General features: G+C 40.5%; 1 protein-coding gene and 1 pseudogene across 7 annotated transcripts in view; one reads left to right on the plus strand and one right to left on the minus strand.

Annotated features, from left to right (window-relative positions):
- Rad51b (RAD51 paralog B) overlaps positions 1–20,053 on the plus strand; it is an 828,064-nt gene that overhangs the window by 413,190 nt on the left and 394,821 nt on the right. The gene's annotated exons all lie outside the window — the stretch shown is intronic.
- LOC101713875 (GPI ethanolamine phosphate transferase, stabilizing subunit pseudogene) lies at positions 5,962–6,668 on the minus strand (annotated as a pseudogene).

Raw genomic sequence — 20,053 nt, forward strand, 5'->3', positions numbered from 1 at the left:
TTTGCATCTATGTTCATTAGTGAGATTGGCCTATAGTTCTCCTTTTCGGTTGGGTCTTTCTCTGCTTTGGGGATCAAGGTGATGCTTGCTTCCAGGAATGAATTTGGGAGTACGGCTTCCCTTTCAATTTCATTGAAGAGTTTAAACAGTAGTGGCAGTAGTTCCTCTCTAAATGTCTTGTAGAATTCAGCAGTGAAGCCATCAGGGCCCGGCCTTTTCTTAGTTGATAAGTTTTTAATTACATTTTCAGTTTCATTGGTTGATATTGGGTTGTTCAGACTTTTTAGGTCTTCTTCGTTCAACTTTGGTAATTCATATGTATCTAGGAATCTGTCCATTTCTTCTGTGTTGTCCATCTTATTGGCGTATAGTTTCTGGAAGTAGGTATTGATGATCCTCTGGATTTCTGCTGGGTCTGTTGTAATTTCACCCTTTTTATTCCTAATTGCATGGATTTGGGCCTTTTCTTTCCTTTTTCTGACAAGGTTGGCTAAAGGTTTGTCATTTTTGTTGATTCTTTCAAAGAACCACCTCTTGGCTTCATTGATGTTTTGTATCGTTCTCTTAGTCTCCATTGCATTGATTTCTCCTCTGATCTTTATAATTTCCTCCCTTGTATGAGCTCTGGGGTTGCCCTGCTCTTCTTTTTCTAGAAGCTTTCTTCGTCTCTCTTAATCAGTGTTGGTTTGAAATCTACTTGATCTGCAAAGAGGATAGCTACTCCTGCTTTTTTTCGGGTTCCTGTTGCATGGAGTATTGTTTTCCACCCTTTAACTTTCAGTCTATGAGTTTCCTTTTGAATTAAGTGTGTTTCTTGTATGCAGCATATTGTTGAATTTTGCTTCTTGATCCATTCTGCCAGTCTGTTTCTTTTGATTAGTGAATTGAGACCATTAACATTGATGGTTATAACTGAAACGTATTGACTTGTCATTGCCATGACTTTTTCTTTTGGTTGGGTTCTCCCCCTTTCTATTTAATTTCTTGTCATGCCAGATGGGTTCATTCTGCTTTGCTTCCTGGGGTTATGATCCTCAATGTCTGTTCCTAGGATATTGTGTAAAATTCTTTGGAGTGCTGGTTTGGTATTCACGAAGTTCCTAAGGTGCTCTTTGTCATGAAAGTATCTTATTTCTCCATCCATTTTGAAAGATAGTTTTGCAGGATACATCAATCTGGGTTGGAGGCTGTTTTCTTTTAGGGCTTGGAATATGTCACTCCAAGCTCTTCTTGCCTTGATGGTTTGTGTGGAGAAGTCTGCTGTGATTCTGATGGGCTTTCCTTTGTATGTGATTTGTTTCTTTTCTCTAACTGCTTGTAAAACTTTGTTCTTCTGTTGAGTTTCTGAAATCTTAACAGTTATATGCCTGTGTGTAGATTTTTTTTGATCAAGGCTATTTGGAGTCCTATATGCCTCACTTATCTTTATGTCAAGCTCTTTTCCCCTGCTTGGGAAGTTTTCTGCCATTATTTCTGTGAAGAGATTTTTTATGTCATCTGTACTCTCTCCTGTTTCTTCATTTACTCCAATCAATCTTATGTTATTCTTCTTTGCATCATCTAGCAGCTGCTGGATTGATTTCTCATGTTCCCTTATAATTTTGAAGCAATTTTTCTTTTCCTGGTTACTAATTGCAATCTTATCTTCTATATCTGAAATTCTGTCCTCACATTGGCTCATTCTGCTGTGTAGACTTTCAGTGGAGTTTTTCATGTCCTGGAAATCTATTTGCATCTGTTTTATGGATTCCATTTGTTTCCTATGTTGGGATTCCATCATGTTCCTGAGCTCCTCTCTAGATTTATTAATCATGTCTTGCACTAGGGGCACAATTTCTCCTGTTATCTGAGAAATTATTTCTGATTTCATTTTTTCCAGATCCTCTTTTGTTGCCAGTTGAGTGGGTCCAGGTGGTTGAGTATCAGAGTGTTCCATCTCATTTCCCTTTGAGGTTGCTGTAGGTGATCTGGAAGTCTGGTTTTGAGACTTATTTACGCGTTTTCTCATTTCGACTGGGTGGGGGGGCGGCTATTGGCGCCTGCACAGATTACCTCCTCTGAGCTGGGAGAGCTGGGACAGGGGCCGGGAGCAGCAGTAGGGATGGTGGCCCAAAACCCCTTTCCTGTGGGCTGGGAGCAGCAGGAGGGATGGAGGCCGGGAAGCCTCTTCCTCTGGTCCAGGAGCAGTGGGATGGTGGCTCAGAAGCCCCTAATTCTGGGCCGGGAGCAATGGGAGGGATGGTGGCCTGGAAGCCCCTTCCTCTGGGCCAGGAGCAGCGGGACAGAAGGTGGCCCTAAAGCCCTTTCCCCTGGGCTGGGAGCAGCAGGAGGGATGGTGGCCGGGAAGCCCCTTTTTCTGGACCAGGAGCAGTGGGATGGTGGCTCAGAAGCCCCTACCTCTGGGCCAGGAGCAGCAGGACTCAGTACCGTGGTCTGGTGGTCCGGTGTCCTCTGTGTCTTTGCAGTGTGGAACCAGGTGGCTGTACAGAGGAGCTGGCCGGGGGCGGGGCGGGGGGGGGTCCAGTGGATTGTTGCCACGGGCTGATTCGGCATGTTCTTCATGACTCGGGACCTCGGTAGCTCCCCGTTGCATTTAATTTCTTGTGCTCAATGGATTCATTCTGCTGTGCTTCCTGGGGTTGTGATCCTCATTATCTTTTCCTAGGATATTGTTTAAAATATTTTGGTGTGCTGTTTGAGCATTTATGAAGTTCCTAAGGTGCTCTTTGTCATGAAAGTATCTTATTTCTCCATCAATTTTGGAAAGATAGTTGTGCAGGGTACATCAATCTGGGTTGGAGGCTGTTTTCCTTTAGGGCTTGAAATACATCACTCCAAGCTCTTCTTGCTTTGAGGGTTTGTGTTGAGAAGTCCGCTGTGATTCTGATAGGATTTCCTTTGTATGTGATTTTTTCATTTTCTCTAACTGCTTGTAGAATTTTGTTCTTCTGTTTGGTTTCTGGAATCTTAAGTATTATATGCTTATGTGTAGATTTTTTTTGATCAAGCCTATTTGGAGTCCTGTATGCCTTTCTTATCTGTATGTCAAAGTTCTTTTCCCCTCCTTGGGAAGTTTTCTGCCATCACTTCTGTGAACAGTTTTTTTACATCATCTGCACTCTGTTCTGTTTCTTCATTTAGTCCTTTCAGTCTTATGTTATTCTTCTTTGCATCGTCTAGCAGGTGCTGGATTGATTTCTCATGGTCCCTTACAATTTTAAAGAAATTTTTCTTTTCCTGGTCACTAATTGCAATCTTATCTTCTGTATCTGAAATTCTGTCCTCACATTGGCTCATTCTGCTGCATAAACTTTCAATGGAGTTTTTAATCTCCTGAAAATCTGTTTGCATCTGTTTTATGTATTCCATTTGTTTCCTATATTGGGTTTCCATCATGTTCCTCAGGTCCTCTATGTTTTTATCTGTGTCCTCTGTAGATTTATTAATCATCTCTTGCACTATGGGCACACTCTGTGCTGTTATCTGAGAAATTATTTCTGATTTCATTTTTTCCAGATCCTCTTTTTTTGCTAGTTCAGGGAGTCCACCTGGTTGAGTATCAGAGTGTTCCATCTCGTTTCCCTTTGGGGTTGCTGTAGGTGATCTGGAAGTCTGGTTTTGATACTTGTTTGCCTCCCTTCTCATTTCAACGGGTGGTGGTGGTGGTTGTGTGCTGCTGATGCCCATAGGACTCACCTTCTTGGTGCTTGGGGGGGTGGTATGGTGGCCTGGAAGGTTCACCTCCTCTGTGTTGGGGGCAGCTCTGATCCTTGGCACTGTGGGCGGTGGTACAGCAGCCTGGAAGTTTCACCTCCTCTGTGTTGGGCACAGCTCTGCTCCTTGGTGCTCAAGGATGATAATGTTTGAAAGGTATTTAACTTCATTGTTTATGCATAGTACTGGCTCAATAAATGTTAGATTTGAAACAATTAATAACAATTTCGTTAGAACCCTAGGAACCTCCTAAACTTGCTATTTTCTTTGCATTCACCCTTCTCCAGGGGTGAAAGGCAAATATCTGAAGTTGTCTTTGTGAGCCATTTGTTTCAGTTGAAAAGTAGAACAGCAGAAACTTTTTATTACACCACAGTCCTTTCCTTGTCCTAGAATCAGTCAGTTTTGATATGAATTCAGGGGTTATTTTTGAGTGTTTTAATTCAATTGCCACAGAGGGTCTCTTCTGCCTGTTGATCCTGGGGTGGACTTATATGATCTAGATGTTTAATCAGCTGGTTTGAAGCTAATGGGATTTGCTGTAGGTTATGGTTAGGGGCAGATTACAATGTCTTAAGAGTTCCTTTGGCTTCCACTTCCTTTTTACACTCGTAAAAGACCAGCACTGACTCTTCCTACTTGTAGTTCTGGTTGTCTTAGCATGATGCTTCAGTGTTGCTGAGAACCAGCCTCCCTGACCACCCAGGTGTGAATCCTTGCTCTGTCTGGCTGTGGGGCTCTAGCCAAATTCAGTGTTTCTGTGTCTTATTTTCTTCCTTTGCAAATAAACCAATGGAAATAATGATTATATTGAAAGAGCCCCTTAAAAGTATTCAATTAATATTAGTTATCATGTCTTCTATAGATAGAAAATTAAAATGTTCTAGTACCATGATATTTTAAGTTTGTGAACACTTTCTATATTTTAAAGTTTTAGAACTTCAGCTACTGCCCATATGGGATACTAAAAGCTCCTAGTAAATAATTATCTCTACTTGAAAAGAACCACAGGTGACCAAAAAGTGGTCAGTACCAGAAATTAACTAGGGATTGTGACTGTGCTCAAGGCATTGCGGGGAGGAGTCTCCTAGTGAGGAGGCTGCTAACCAAAGTTAAGAAGTCTGGAAGATGCTTTTTTACTCGGTGATCAAATTTTGACTGGGAGCTGATCACACCCAAGCAGACCCAAATCTCACAGGTCAGTCTGAGATGTAAGAAGAGAATGTCAAATTAATGATTACACAATGCAAAATTAGGCTGTTCTGTGCATCCGAGAGGCATTCTTGTCTACATTCCTTCTCAAGGAAAGTTAAGTGAGAAGTTGAATAAGGGAACAATTACTTGGTAAGTATGGAATTGGTAAGGGAGAGAGATATGACTCAAATGCTTATGCCTGGTTAGCCTGCTGCTCAGTCTTCACAGTGCACATGGACCTGTCAGGCGTCCTGTGTGCCCACCTGCATTACACAGGACTCCCAAGCAGCCCAGGGAGGGTCTGGAACTTATCAGGTCGTCATTTACTTCTCCCTCCATTATATATAATATTTTTGGTAGACAAACTTCTTCCGCACATTCCCTTGAAAATAAATAAATATATATATATATATATGTTTTTATTTTTAAATTTTATTTTTCATAAAAGAAAAAATATACTGTTTTATAAATCTAAAAATAGTATAATTCTGGGGCTGGGGATTTAGCTCAGTGGTTTGGGCACCTGCCACGCAAGTGCAAGATCCTGAGTTCAATCCCCAGTAACAAAAATAAAATAAAATAAAAAAATAAAAATAGTATAATTCTTAAATTGAAAAACAACAATACCCTGCCCCAATTCTTTCTCTCCTGGCTTTTTACTGTCTGGAAGCAACCACTTTTTAATCTTTCACTCTTGATTCTACTGATTTAGTTCCACCTTTCTAACTGATAGGCTCAAATTACTAGTCTTAATTTTTCTTAGATATTATCTCATGTCTTCTTTTGAATCACTTAGCACTTACCATTCTCTCCTTCAGTTTCACTCTTCCCCTTCTTTCTAGTATGGTTATCTTAAAACTAGCTAAAACCATATTTAACATTTGTATTCTTTTTTATTATAAATACTTTATTTCAACTAGAAGGTATAAGCTGTCAGGGTTTTCATAGTTTAAAAAGCTACAATCACATCATGTTGAAACTACATTAAAAAAAAAACAATGCTGTAAATGTAACTGCTTGGCTTTGACCATATACATTTCTGCACAGCCCTTACAGAATCTGCACAAAGAAATATCTTCTCCCTTTGCTCCAGTTAATTGTTCTTGTATGTAAATTGCTTTCTATTCCAGTATATCCAGAGTGGTGAAATAACAAGGCCAGCCACGTAGCCAAAGGTTGCTCCAAGTCTCCAAGTCCAAGGAGATGGGCCATACCTGCCATGGTCTTTCCCAATCTAATGGAATAGGAAATGCTCCAAGCCATGCTCCTACAAAACTAGAAATTGTAGCGATCTGGAGACTGTTCTCCCAAATGGATGTAACTCCATTTTTGCTGAAAACTCTTAGCCATGCTTTCAGGTTTGGTCCTAACAAACATAAACAAGGTACAGTAGTAAAAGTAGACAAAATAACTGTAAATAAAAATGTTTCCAATGCCAGCTCTATTAGTGGTGCTCCATATAAAACGAAAATCACATGAAAGGAGAAACAAGACCCAAGAAAGTAGACACAGCATTTCAAAAATCTGGTTACCTTATGTGATAATGAACTTCTTTTAGAGGATGCATTTGGCTTTGGTACTAAATATAATACACGATTGACTGAAGTTCCAAAAAGAGAACAGAAGCACAACCACGTCAAGTACGTGTCCAATATTGAAAAATCCTCCATGAAGAATGATGGAATAAGGACAGTTAGAATAACTGAAAATGTGCATAGAAAATGAGCATATAGTAGTGTCTTGATATCAGTATCTTTCATGGTTGTTTTGTGTCTAACTCTCCCACCCATGGAAGAGAAGGAGGGGCTGCTGCCTCCCACCATCAGATGCGATGGGAGGCCAACATTTGTATTCTTGTAGCAATGTAAGTCTTCACATCAGAGCTACAAAATGTACCATGTTTACCTCTCCCTCTCTACCTCCCTTCTCTCCTTGTTTGTATTTTTAAATTTCTCTCTGGAACACACATTCTCCATCCCACCCTCCACATCTTTAAATGGATAAGAACATTGGAAACCATAACTGTAAGGACATAAGAACATTTGAAACCATAGCCTCTACACATGTAACAAAATTAGCAGCAATATGTTAGTATCCTCTAATACCCAGTTCATATTCAAATTTCCCTAATTATCTCAAAGATCATCTTCTATATAGTTGATTGATTTCAATAAAGATCTAAATGAGGTCCACAAATTTTGTTGTATCCCCTAACTTTCTTTTATTCTAGAACACTTCCTTTATTTATGAAATTAATTTTTTTTGAGAAATCAAATGTAGACTACCCCACATGATGACTTCTTCACCGTTTCCTTTTACTTTTGTTCTGCATCTTACATTTCCTCAAACTAGTGACTATAAATACAAGGTTAATTAGATTTTTTTAAGGCAAAACATGCTCTACAGGTGGTACTATATACTTCCTATTTTATTATGTTACAAGGCAATAATGTATGACCACATCACTAGTGGTGATTAAATGCTTAGTGGGTTCCAATGGTGGCAGTCTGATTCTTCCATGAACATGTTTTCTGTCAACTTTTCACATAATGATTTTGGAAACGATTAGTGATCATGGTTTAGATACATTGTTTTATGGGGGTCACATTCTGTCCTTTTATTGTACAAATCTTTCCTGGGCCAGTAAGCGCTAATTAGCTAATTTAACTCCAGAGGGCCATCTTATTTTGCTCATTTCCAAATTGATATTACCACTAGGTACTATTTAATAATTGACTATATTTACATCCTTACAGTTGTAGTGATTAAAATTTTTATTTGAATCTCTAGTTGAGTTTTGCTGCTGGCTTTGAAAATATAAACAGAAAGTGGAAAGCTTTCTTGTCAGTCATGTTGAAGAATGTCTGTAAAAACAGGCTTTTTGAAAGGGCCTTTGCTTTGCTTAATGTCTCCTTTCTTCAGGATAGGGAAACTCTGAAGTCTAATGGAGTCTGTTTGGCTTGTGAGAGAACTGGAGGGGAGCCATTTGGATAGGCACTGATGACACATAGTCATTTGAGGATGGTTTGGTTGTTGTTTTATTTTAGTTTTTATTCCCCTACTTTGCTAAGAAGTCTTTCATAAAGATTTTTCCTAATCCCTGTTACATATGAATTAGGGCTTTTCTTTTCCCCCTGTAATGTGGCCTGATAACTTTTGATGTGTTTTAGAAGAATTTAGCTTTTAAATACAGTTTGAAACTTAGCTCCGTGTACACACACACGCGCGCGCGCGCACACACACACACACACACACACACACACACTGCATTGAATCTCTCAGCTGACTTTTTTTTTAATTCTAAGAACCTGTCCAGTAGGAACCAGCTTCAGTGGCAGGAAGAAATTAAGGAGGCAAGGCACCATGCTTCTCCCTCCCAAAAGGAGGGGAAGTCCTCCCCGGTGTCTCTCAGCTGGAGGTTGTTTCTGTGCTTTTCAAAATGCTCTCTTTAGAGACTGCTAAATTCCTAGTATACATATCTCTTCTGTAATTGTAGAAAGAAACAGATGGGTCACTTTGTTAGTGACTTCTACCATTCCAGCACTTAAGGACCTCCTCTGAAATACTCTGTGGTCCCAAATTTTTATACTATTGGGGGTTCTTGTGCCACTTGGAATGACCTTCCACATAACTCTCAATGTCTACAGTGTGCCTTCCTTTCAGGCCCAGGTTAAATGGCATCTGAGTCTTCCTTGGGAAGTCATCTCTTCCCATCCTCCGGGCTCTTGTTGCTCTCTTTTTACCTCTCCTATGACAAGAATTATTTGTTCCCCTTGGTTGTGTTCATACACATACTATTTTTAATAGAAAAAGAGTCTTTAGTATTTAACATTTTAAATTTTAATAAATAAATTACTGAATAACTTTGTTTTTGTCCAATATTTAGTTTATATTTCATCTGTGCTTCAGATATCTATATGAAAGTCTGTTAGATGTAAAGCCACATCTTGTTTCAGGAAAAGAAAAAAAAATGGGCAGGGAATTAATATAGACCTGGAGTTAAAATAACTGAGTTAAAGACCCACAAGCATCACTTTTGAGTCACTGCTTTAGAGCAAGTGCATGTCAGTGGGGGCCCTCCCTGGTAACACAAAGACCTGTAGTAAAACTTTCCTGTAAAACATATTTGAGACTTAGTTCATTAGAAAGAGGAAAGGGAAAAAAGGGTGATATAGATTTCTGAGTAATGATGGATGGCACATGGATGAGGTCTTTAGCTCCCGAAGCCCTTCAAGGCAGTCCTAGGGGCAAGGGAAGTCTGGCAGGGCTCCCGCTTGCCCTGGACTGGGAAGGATGAGTGCACAAAGATGAGGTATGCAGGACCAAGAGAACATGGCATGGGATGAAGAAAGAAGCCCTAACTTTATATACACTTTAACCTCTTTGCTGTCTTATCCTGCTTCATCTTAGATAAGACTTTCTCTCAGTTCTTGCTTCCACTGTCCTCTCTTGGGAACTCCTTTACTGAGTAATAAGGGGGCACCCCATAACAAACTATAACTAATGAGCCTCTCATTTGCAATGGAGAACTACCCTCAGCGAGAGAATAAGTTCTAATGCTATATTAAGACCTATGTAGAGAAAACAGTAAAGCCAAGATCCAGTCCCATTAGACATCATAGTTCATAAGCAACTCATCCTTCTCTCAGACAGAAATCAAGACCCAGCTTTCTCATGACAGTTTTTCTTTCATCAATGGCCTCTTTTGGAGAGGTGTATTCCTCTTCAGGATCAAGTGATATGAAGACCATAGACTATGGAGTCAGACCTGGGGCCATATATATGCTGTAAAGGTTAGGCAAGTCATCTTTTCCTCTGATGTGGAAAGACATGTAATACCTACCTTATTACTGATGAAAGGAGGTTCAGATGAAATTTTATACTCACTGAAATGTGTGTATTATATACTTAAATATAGCGCCATTATTCTGAAGCAACATAAAGAATTCTTCCCTATGACCAAATTATTTCAAAGGTTACATCTAACAGGTGAGAATCAGAGCCATATTGTGTTCTGCTGACTCTTGCGTATCAACGCAAGCAGTTTCCTACACCTCTTAGCACCTTGCTTTTCTCTCCCTGTCAGTACTAGTTATCCTAGAGAAGAAAGTTACCTGGAGAAGAAAATGTACACAAGAAACATAGGACTGGTTAGTTACCATTATGCTATTTTCAATATTGTCTTTTTCATTTTTTCCCATGCAGAATTCTGAATGCCACAATGGTTTTCCTTGCACCATACTTAAATATGGGGTATCTAGTTGGAAAAAGTGATTTTTGTTTTCACATAGTGTTGCCACTTGCTGCAAGTCAGCAAGTTGCTTAATATCTTTATCCTTAAAGTGGAGGAATAATGTCACCTACCTCATAGGGTTGTGATGAGGATTAAAGAAGACATTGATTAATTGATTGATTGATTGATTGCAATGCTGGGGATTGAACCCAAGACCTCATGCATGCAAGGCAAGCATTCTACCACTGAGCTACATTCCCAGCCCCTTCAAGGAGCTTATTTAAATAAAACCCTGACCGTGTTGCTTGGCACACAGGAATGCTCAGTAAATGTTAGTTTTCTTCCTCTAGGCTCTTCAGTTTTTATACTCATCAAATAGCATTTTTTAGAAATTCTAGTAAGATGAGTATTTTAACTGTGTCTAAAGAATACACCAAACCTCACAAGAAACCAGCACTAATAAATGGCAGATCATTTGAGGGATTTTTGTTTGTGTTCTTGTGCTTGCTCTCCTAGTGAGATAGGAAATCTTTAATAAGAGTTTTCCTAAATAATATTGCATGTGAAATGGGGATTTTGTTCCTCTATGTTCTCCTAACAACTGAGCATTTCATGAGGTTTTTTTTCATTTTTTCTTCCACTTTCTTACTTCTCAGTACATTCCACAAAGAGCTTATTCCTCTGCTGGTTACTGATTGATGGTTCTCTTGTGTGTGCTCTTTAATTTTGCAATAAACCAACAAGAAGTTGAGACCACAAACTTAAAGAGAATTGACTTATTTATTTGACTGGATTCACTGGAGTGATAAGCAGTCTTTATCATTTCAGTGTGGTCCTTGGGAGGGCAGGAGGCGTCCATGAGAAGAAACACTGTGTTGTCAGTAACCAGACAGAAAGGAGCTTGCTTGTCCTTCCATTCCAAAGCAGCAGGGCATCTATTCTCCAAAATGATCCTTTCCCAGGCCTTGATGGGAGCAAGAAGCCTTCTATAAGAGTTTCAGGATTCTGAGTTCAATGGGACTTGTGGAAATGAATATTTTCCACAGGTTTTGTCTCCCCGCTTTTCAAAGGGATCATGGTATACTATAAAGAATTGCAGAAACAGCCCTAACCATTCACTGCCACCAGTCCTTTCAAGCCTGACCTCTTGGCTAGATGACTTCAAAGACCAATGACAAAACTCTGTTCCTATGCCTCCATCCTGGCTGTGTCTTCAACATAAGGCCAGGTGCTCTCCAGGATACAAAGGCAGTAATATACTTCACGAGTTGAATTCTAAACATACCAAGAATCAATTATTTTTTCTTATTTAGCACTGCCATGGTACATAGTAACGACTTGGGAAAATATATCATTTCAGGTTGGAAAACAGGAACTTAAATGGTTCAAATGGATCCCACATAAACTAAAGATAGCCTTTGTAGGATGTTTAAAAACATAGATTCTATTACCACTTATACTTAAAGATTGCTTCATATCCAGTGCTGCTCTCTGTGGGTTGAATGAAGCTGGAAAGACAAATGTCCAAATGGAATTTGTCCCAGCTGTGAACTATTACAGATCCCAGTGTTGTTTGTGGCTCTTCTACATTTAACCAGCTAACTGCCTGTTCTTATTCTGTTCTCAAGTGGGAGATTTTCTTCTGAAACTCTCGTCATCACATTTTAGCAGAAGTGAAAATATTAGTAGAGTGGTTAGTGGCCAAGACAGAAATAGAATCCAGGAATCTATGTCCTTTCCCTCACCATACCTACCAGAGCATGATTCCTCCACAGCCTGCAAACTCAGTGTTTCTAGCACTACCAAACAGAATTCTAACACTTGACTCGTTTCTTCTCATTACTGAAAATTTGTTTTATTCTTAAACATTTTGTACAGTTTTCTTTTATATATGACCTTGCATTAAACAACATGGGACTTGGTCAGTCTGATATCAACACATGGCTTACTCTGAAGAAATTAATCGACAAATATCCACAAGGCCATGAGTTTTTCTGTGGAAAACCTTTATGTGGTAGAATCAGTATAGACTAGACAGCCAGGCAGACCTGGTTTGAATCTGGCTTTCTCATATGCTAGCTATTTGATCTCAGAACATTGCTCAACTTCTCTGAACCTTTTTCTTCATCTTCAAAACTAGGGTAATAATGTTTACCTTATGAGCTGTAAATGTGAAATGACCTAATCTATGCTAAGCACTTGATATAGGTTCTGATATATAAGAAGTGCTCAACCAATGCTAATTCCACCCCCTTCTCCTTTAGAATGGGGTCTAGAATTCAGAAATACATAAAATCTCATGAAATTTACTTTACAGATAGAGAATAGTAAACATTATATAATTAGAGAAAATGTCTTATAATAAATTACTTGGTACTGATGCTAGTGTAGAAGTAGTAAGAACTGAGAAATTAGTTGGGGCTAGAATCATCAGGGAAAAAAGTCATGGAAGAGGTAGGATTTGGACTGACCCCTGAAAAATGGACACTTAAAGAGTAAAGAGGGGACTGGGGATTTAGCTCAGCGGTTCCACCGCCTGCCTCGCAAGTGCAAGGTCCCGAGTTAGATCCCCAGTACCAAAAATAAAGTCAAAGGGAGATAGTTCAGACTGGAGCATTTGGGATGGGGATGAGAGTCAGAGAAAATGACCATGAGTCATACAGAAGCTAGAATGAGAACGTCACAACAAAGGATGTTTGTTAGGCACCTATTAGATGTTAGGCACTATCCTAATTGCTTTACATGCCAACTCATTTATCTCCACAATAGATGTGATTGCTATCTCAGTTATACAGTTGAAGAAATTAAGGCATGGAGAGATTGACTAATCTACCTGAACAGGTACAGAGTAGGGGTTCTACAGCTATCGAGTGGTGGAGCTGAAATGGGAACCCAGGACACTTCAGTACAGAACCTGCTTTCCTGGCACATGCTTCTGCTTCAGAAGTTAGTTCCCAGTGTCACTGCACTGGTGAGGATCAGCCAAAACCACTCAGGGAACAAACTCTGAAAGGAATAAAGTACCATGGTGTCCTTATTCTTGTTACACACATCAGATGACTGGTGGCAAATAGTCACTTGAAAACCAGGGAGAAAAAACTAAGACTAGCCCTCATGTGTAGTTATACTAGATGGATTTAGCCAATGCGGAGCAAATGTCCCTCACCATCCCCTCTAGAAATGCTGAAGCAATGTTCCAGGTGGCCATTTCCAAGCCGCCAGAGTGGGGATCGGAGAATAAAAACTTGTTTATTATCTGGCATTGGTGGGACTGGTTCCTCATTTGAGATGTGCCCTTGGCCAATACATCTGTTTTAATGGGCCTGCAGCATATGACTGGGCTTGTTAGTGAGTATGGTGGAAGAACTCCACTCCAAAGGCCTCACTGTGGAAGGAAGCCTGCCCCCACTCACCAGGTAAATATTTGGCCATTTAATGTATTTGTTCTGAACTTACTCTTCTTGTGTCTCTCCTATGTTGACTATGTTTAATTGTAGGTTATTATTGTTTGTCTATATCGATGTCATTTAAGTAAGGGTACAGATAACATTATTTCAGCCCCCCTAAAAATAACACCTTACACAGTATCCTTTTCTTGAGGACATCAAACAAATAATTTTTGTACAAGACCATATCTGATGTGGCTGCTGAGCTGGGAATTTATTCCTAGGCAGACCTTTTGACCTCCTTTTGAATAGATAGTGTATGACCTTTGCTCCTATTTATGCCACAGATTCAGTCTGGAGATAAAATTCATTGCACCTGTTTGGTCAGTGAGTTTGGAGAGCCCTTGGTGGCTGTGATGCAATTTGTGCTGGTAGCATAGAGACACAAAGAGGCAAGCTAGCATTGGCTCACCCTCTATGGGAGGTTTCTCAGAGGCCTGGTGATACCAGAGGCTTGTCTACACTCTGGCTCCTGTCTACCATAAACTACTATAAGAGGGGGATCAAAGTTGGTGTTTATCAGGTTGGACTCCCCCAAAAGCTGTATTTTCAGATCCCCTGGGAGCAAATGACTCAACAGAACGTTTCTTGGTTTCAAATAAGTCTAAGGAGGGGAAATCAGTTAATACCAGCCGTCTATAATGGGCTGATCACAAAGCTGTATCTTTCTAATCCTCCTTGCAAATCAAAGGGAGGGGAATCCCCAGAGCACAGGCATACACGTGAATAGAAAGCACCACCAAGTATCAAAAACACCTAAAAAGGTCAGCAGAAACTCAGGGGGATGTTGGAAATTCACCTCCCCTGCCTTTCTGCGAGGTTCAGTGGGCAGGAGTGAGGGTGTGGGTGAAGATAACCAAACAAACTTCACCCAGAAGCAGCTCAGCCACAGAAAATGCATAGTGCAGCTGGTAGGAAAGTTCCTTCCATGTCTGTGTGAACCTCAGAATCATCTGACAATTGGCCTTGTTCTTTTCTATGCCCTGGCTGGCCAGATGTTCTTGGCCCCGTGCTAACTGCAAGATTGCACACAGTTGGCAAATGCACATTTAGAAGCCCTGGGGGCTGCCTTGTCGCAGTTCACCAACAGTGTGTATTACTTCCCGCAGTGGGTCCCAGATCACTGACAGGATGCCGCCAGGGTTGGGCTGAGGGTGGAAACAACACATCAGCCTGCTACTTGCAACCTCCTCACAACTGCAGGCCCCATCTGAGACTTGGAACCAACAAGTACATGCTAATCTCAGCCCAGGCAACTGGGGCCAAGGAAACAGCACATTGACAGCACAACCAGTCCTCTCCTTGCGTATGGCCAAAGCACCAGAGCTGCTGGCCCAGGCTCCTCCCTCCTGTGTGCCAGGAGAAGTAGGTCATAGAGAAAGCCTCCCTGTTATACCACACAAGTATTATCCTATGAGTTCACTTTGCCCAAAGGCAGACACAATTTTACTGAATGCATTTCCTCTGAACTCAGTGGTTAAAGCTATGGCTGTAAAGGAGTGTGAGTAGTACTGTGACCATCCCCCTTGAGAGTGGGTAAGTGTGTGTGTGTGTGTGTGTGTGTGTGTGTGGGCGCGCGCGCAAAGCTGAGATCCTTTTCTCTCCTTTCCTCTGTTTCCTCCTTCAGCGACTCTCCTTCTGGGGAGTGGGTTTCTCTATCTTGTGGATTTCACAGGGAAACCTATAGGAGAGATTTCTTCTCAAGGTTAATAATAAGAGGCTTGAATTTTATTAAGATTGAAAGTATCCTCACTATAAACACAAATTATGTCCCGTTGTGGCTCTCACCCTCTCCCCTGCTTTTTTTTTTGCTACCAGGGATCGATCTCCCCTGCTTTCTACCTTGGCCACCGCTGGTCAGTTCCATGTAGGACAACTTTCTTAAGGTTGGAGAGGTGAAAACCACTAACAATAGTAAACTTTTGAGTGCAACACTAGTACTGTGCGAGGTGAAACATTTTTCTTAGCAGGCATAACACATTCTTTCTCTTCATATCTCTTATGGATTTAACACTTTGGGGTTCAGAGGGGAAAGGAGCATTTCTCAGAATTGTACCGTAGATTAGTAATAGAGCCAGAAATTAAAAAAAACAAAACCATGCTTCTGTTCAACTCCACACCCATGTTTTCTTCAAGCCAAATTGAAGTTTTGGCCTTCTATTACAAATATTTCAAAAGGAAAATCCCCCACAGCCTTTCAGATTTTCCCAGAAAGCAATTTTTGTGCAGAACTTCAAGGTGGAAATAGCAGGCTGGAATGCTAAAACTTTATCAGTTCTTTATTCTGTAACTGACAGTTGATACTCTCTGAGCTGAAACAAAAAAAAAATAAGTTTCATCATGAAATGATTTATAATATTCCAGAGGTTGGCAAAACTAAGCTAGCGAATAGTAAAACCAGATTTGTTTTTGTGATGCTCAAATTCCAGAATATTTGGTCTGACTTTTCCTCACAACAAATATTGAATATCTCTTTCTGGAGCTGGAAGTGGGCAGGAAGGGAGGGGGACAAGTAGGGCCTGACTCTAGGAACCTGGCCCTCTAGACCTGTTGGGGGCAGGGGTGCTGCCCTGTCCTCATCCCTTCCATCTGGCTTACTTTCTTTCTCTGCTCTCTTCCTCCTGTCTTCCTCTTATCAAGGCTCTCTCACAGCTGATGAGTTGGGCCAGATACCGTCATGGTTGGGATACAAGAGGAGAGCATGGGGAAAACCACTCCAGGGGCCTTTCTCTCAAGCCTTGACGATGAAAGGATTCAATGAACCTGAACAATTTCTCACAGGAAAGTCTCTGTCTACTTAAAGCAAGGCATTCAGTAGTCTTAAGAGTTAGGATTAAAACTCAGAATTTCTGACAAGTCCTCTGTTTGGATAGAAAGGCTAGGTCACTGTCATGTCAGGCAAGATAATTTTAGATAACCAAAAATAACATTTTTAGGTGGTATCTAAGCAGATAGGCCATTTTTAGTACAGAAAGAAAGATTAGCTGTATCTTCAGGACTGATGAGGAGCAGTGCTTCATTTTGAAAGTGCTAGACTAAGGCCCAAGCAAGTGGGTGAGTAGCGTCCGCACCCATACTCCTTCTCACTGCTTTTCTTTGGCTGGCCCTGATATACAGTGGCTTCCTGTCCACCTGGGAGCTGAAAGTCTCATGACAATCACTGCACCCAGCCCTACTGGCCCATTTAAAGTGATTTTTTTTTTTTGGTACTGGAGATCAAATTCAAGACCTTGAGCTTGCACGGCAGGCGGTAGAACCACTGAGCTAAATCCCTGACCCCTATTTAAAGCCATTTTGAAATGTCTCTGGTTCTTTGTGTCAGGCTGTAGCTGGTTTCTGCCAGGGAGTGGGCAGGAAGAGGAAGTAGGTGCTCTTATGGGCACAGAAATGCCCCCTGACATACCTGAGGTTGCCTCATGGTCACTCTAGCCAGCCCATCCAGTGAATTCTGTTCTATATAAACTTGAGTTCCATGAAGAGCTTTAATTTCCAGGCTTCCTATGGCCTCAGAAATGACAAGTCACATGTATCAAGGGCCATGGAAAATCACCAGAAAGATTGACAGAATTTATGTAGGCTTGTCTTACACACTCAACTTTCCTAGAGGCTAAAGCTACCTATTCAGTTTATGGTTTTTTATTAGTGTCACATGATTGGGTGTCTTACAACAGCATTTTGACAATCTTTTAGTGTGTTTCTGGACATTAGATCCCTTTGTTTGTGACTTTTATAAATTGAGTTCTCCAGGCCAGAATATCAAGGCTTGGAAAAGTCACCTGTTAGTGGGCCTGGTTTGAAAGTTCTTTTCTCCTCTCTTTTGCCTCGTGTTGCCTTAGGAAGGAGAGTAGGCAGGAGGCCTGCATGGTCCTCTTCTCGTCTGAGATATTGACGTCAGACAGGTGACTCTAGTTCACTCAGTGAGACATGGGGATTACAAAGTTTGCCTCTTACCTGACCCCAAAGAGAGCTAAATGGTACATTTATTATATTCAGAAGTCCTTAAAAGATTGAATTGTAGATATTGAATTATTGTTTTTGCTGACCATAAATATTTTTTCTGCTGACCAAATAGGACCGGATATCATATCCCAGTTCTACCCTGGCCAACTACGTACCCCTTTATTCTCCATTTTCTTCTAAGAGTCAAGTAAAAGGAGCTTCTTCCATCAAAGGCTATGCCTTTAGACCTGGCAGTTCCCCACTCTGTTTAACTCAAGACTATCCCATTTTCTCTTCTGTCCATTACATGCCAGTAGTAGTAGTGGGCTCCAGTATATTGAATGATTACTCATGAAAGCCTCCACAATGATACTTCTAATCCTTCCACGTAGAGTGAATGTAGTGGCCCACTAAAGCAAAATGCATTCTGGGGCAGGAGCAGTAAGCTTGATAATGATGTAGTACAGCCTAGCTATACTCTTGTCATAGAATAGATAAAGAAGAGTGGGTCATTTGAAGGCAGGGAAGGGTCTGCACCGAACATGTACAGTAGGGGAGAGGAAGCCCAACTGGTCCAGTCCCCTTACCCTGAAGTGTGATGACCAGCTCATTCTGTTCCTACCTTCTCATCTCAAAGTATCTGCTATCTTAAGCTGCCTATTTAATACTTAGTGGAAATGAGTCTCGTGTGTGTGTATGTGAGAGAGAGAGAGTGTGTGTGTGTGTGTGTGTGTGAGTGTGTGTATGTGTGTGTGTGTGTGTGATTTTCATGTCCAGGACCCTCTGCCTTCTGACCAAAACCACAATGATTTCCTAGCCATCTGCCTTACCAGTTCATTTTAGCTTTCACGGGTTCCTGTCCTTCCATCACTTTCCTTTATCTTGTAAGTTCTTCTGTCTGCACCAGCAAGACCTTTTGGTTTATTTATAAATCTTTACCTTGAGTCTCTTTTTTTTTAGAGATCTTAATTGTTCCCTTAAACTAAGTATAATATTGTACTGCAGAACACAAAATGATTAAATAGGACACATTTAGAGAAGTTAGATAATCCAAGGGAAACTTTGGAACTCAGGGACATGGTCTTTGAAGGAAGAAATCTTCCTCCCTTTTGACTTGGGAGGGTAGCATTAACAATGGGACTCAAGGTCTATGTGACACTATATGAGGAGCCATTTCATATACAAGTATAACTTTTTAACCATCCTACAGCCAAGAAGGCAGTGCAAGGAAGCCTTGGGATTAAGTGGTCTTCCAACAAAAAGTTGAGTTACCACAGTTGTTACTTGTTACTCTGTATAATTTATAAGGCTTGTTATTTCCTCTAAAAGGTGGATGGTATTCTTTCTGATGAGTAAACTTTAATCTAGATTCTGTCACCTTCTAACCTCAGATGTAATCCTGACCATTAAAAATATGTATCTTGGGGCCGGGGATTTAGCTCAGTGGTTTTGCCACCTGCTGCGCAAGTACAAGGACCCAAGTTCGATCCCCGGTACCAAAAAAAAAAAAAATATATGAATATTTCCCTTTCTCCAAGGGTCCTACTCTGGCCTTTGGATTTATGGTCGATGGTGGTGAAGTATATTTTATGTTTTCAAGTAGGCATACTTTGAGGGAAATGGCAAAAATAGCAGATGCAGTTTCAATTAAAGTTTTATTGCTTTTGAAGATATAAACAGCATATATTTGTTCTTTGAGCTATGTACTAAAGAGAATCAGTCCTTTGTTTACAATTTTTTAAGATGGGCAAATATTTTCTTTTTAAAAAATTGATACATAAAAACATAAAAATTGTACATATTCATGGAATACCATGTAATGTTGGGAATCAGGCTTCTGAACAAGCAGACCACAAGTCACAAGTTGGTAACACTGATGGGGTTACATTTATCACAGGCTGAGTACTGTGCTGAGTACTTTAAATAGATTATTCAGTTTAATTCTCACAACTGAGTTAAGTGTTAATGCACTCAGAGAAGTTATGTTGCTTGCTCAATGTCACACAGCTAGGAAGTGGTAGAACCAAGAATTTGAACTCAGATCTGTGTGTCTCCAAGGCCCTTATCCTTACCACTGTGTAAACTGCTCTTACACAAATATAGTACCAGGCATCAGAAACTCCAGTTTTTCCAATGGAGCAAAGCATAGGAAAGCCCCTCTGACGAGTTAGTCAGAACTCACTTTCAGAAACCAGATAGTGTTAAAACTCTGTTTACAACTTGTCATAGTATTATATAAATTATTTTAAGAGCATCTTTTTTTATGTCTCCAGATTGCCTCAGAGGAAAACACATCTATAGTCTTCTGCCCAAGTCATGATTATTTGTAATCAATGCTCTTGGAAGTGTTTCCATTCTATCATACTGCTGAACAGATTTAGAATACCGCACAATCCACTAAGATGATGTGATTAGAGAACTACTGACTTTTTGGTGTTATGTATCCATTTAGTGATTTGGCTTTAATACTCAATTGAAAAGGGAGGAGATTATTACCAAAACCACTTACGAGCTCATTCTTTTGCCA

The sequence above is a fragment of the Heterocephalus glaber genome, unplaced genomic scaffold, assembly GCF_053883595.1.
Source record: "Heterocephalus glaber isolate CG9 unplaced genomic scaffold, H.glaber_assembly_v1.0 deba00001608, whole genome shotgun sequence".
Taxonomy (NCBI): Eukaryota; Metazoa; Chordata; class Mammalia; order Rodentia; family Bathyergidae; genus Heterocephalus; species Heterocephalus glaber.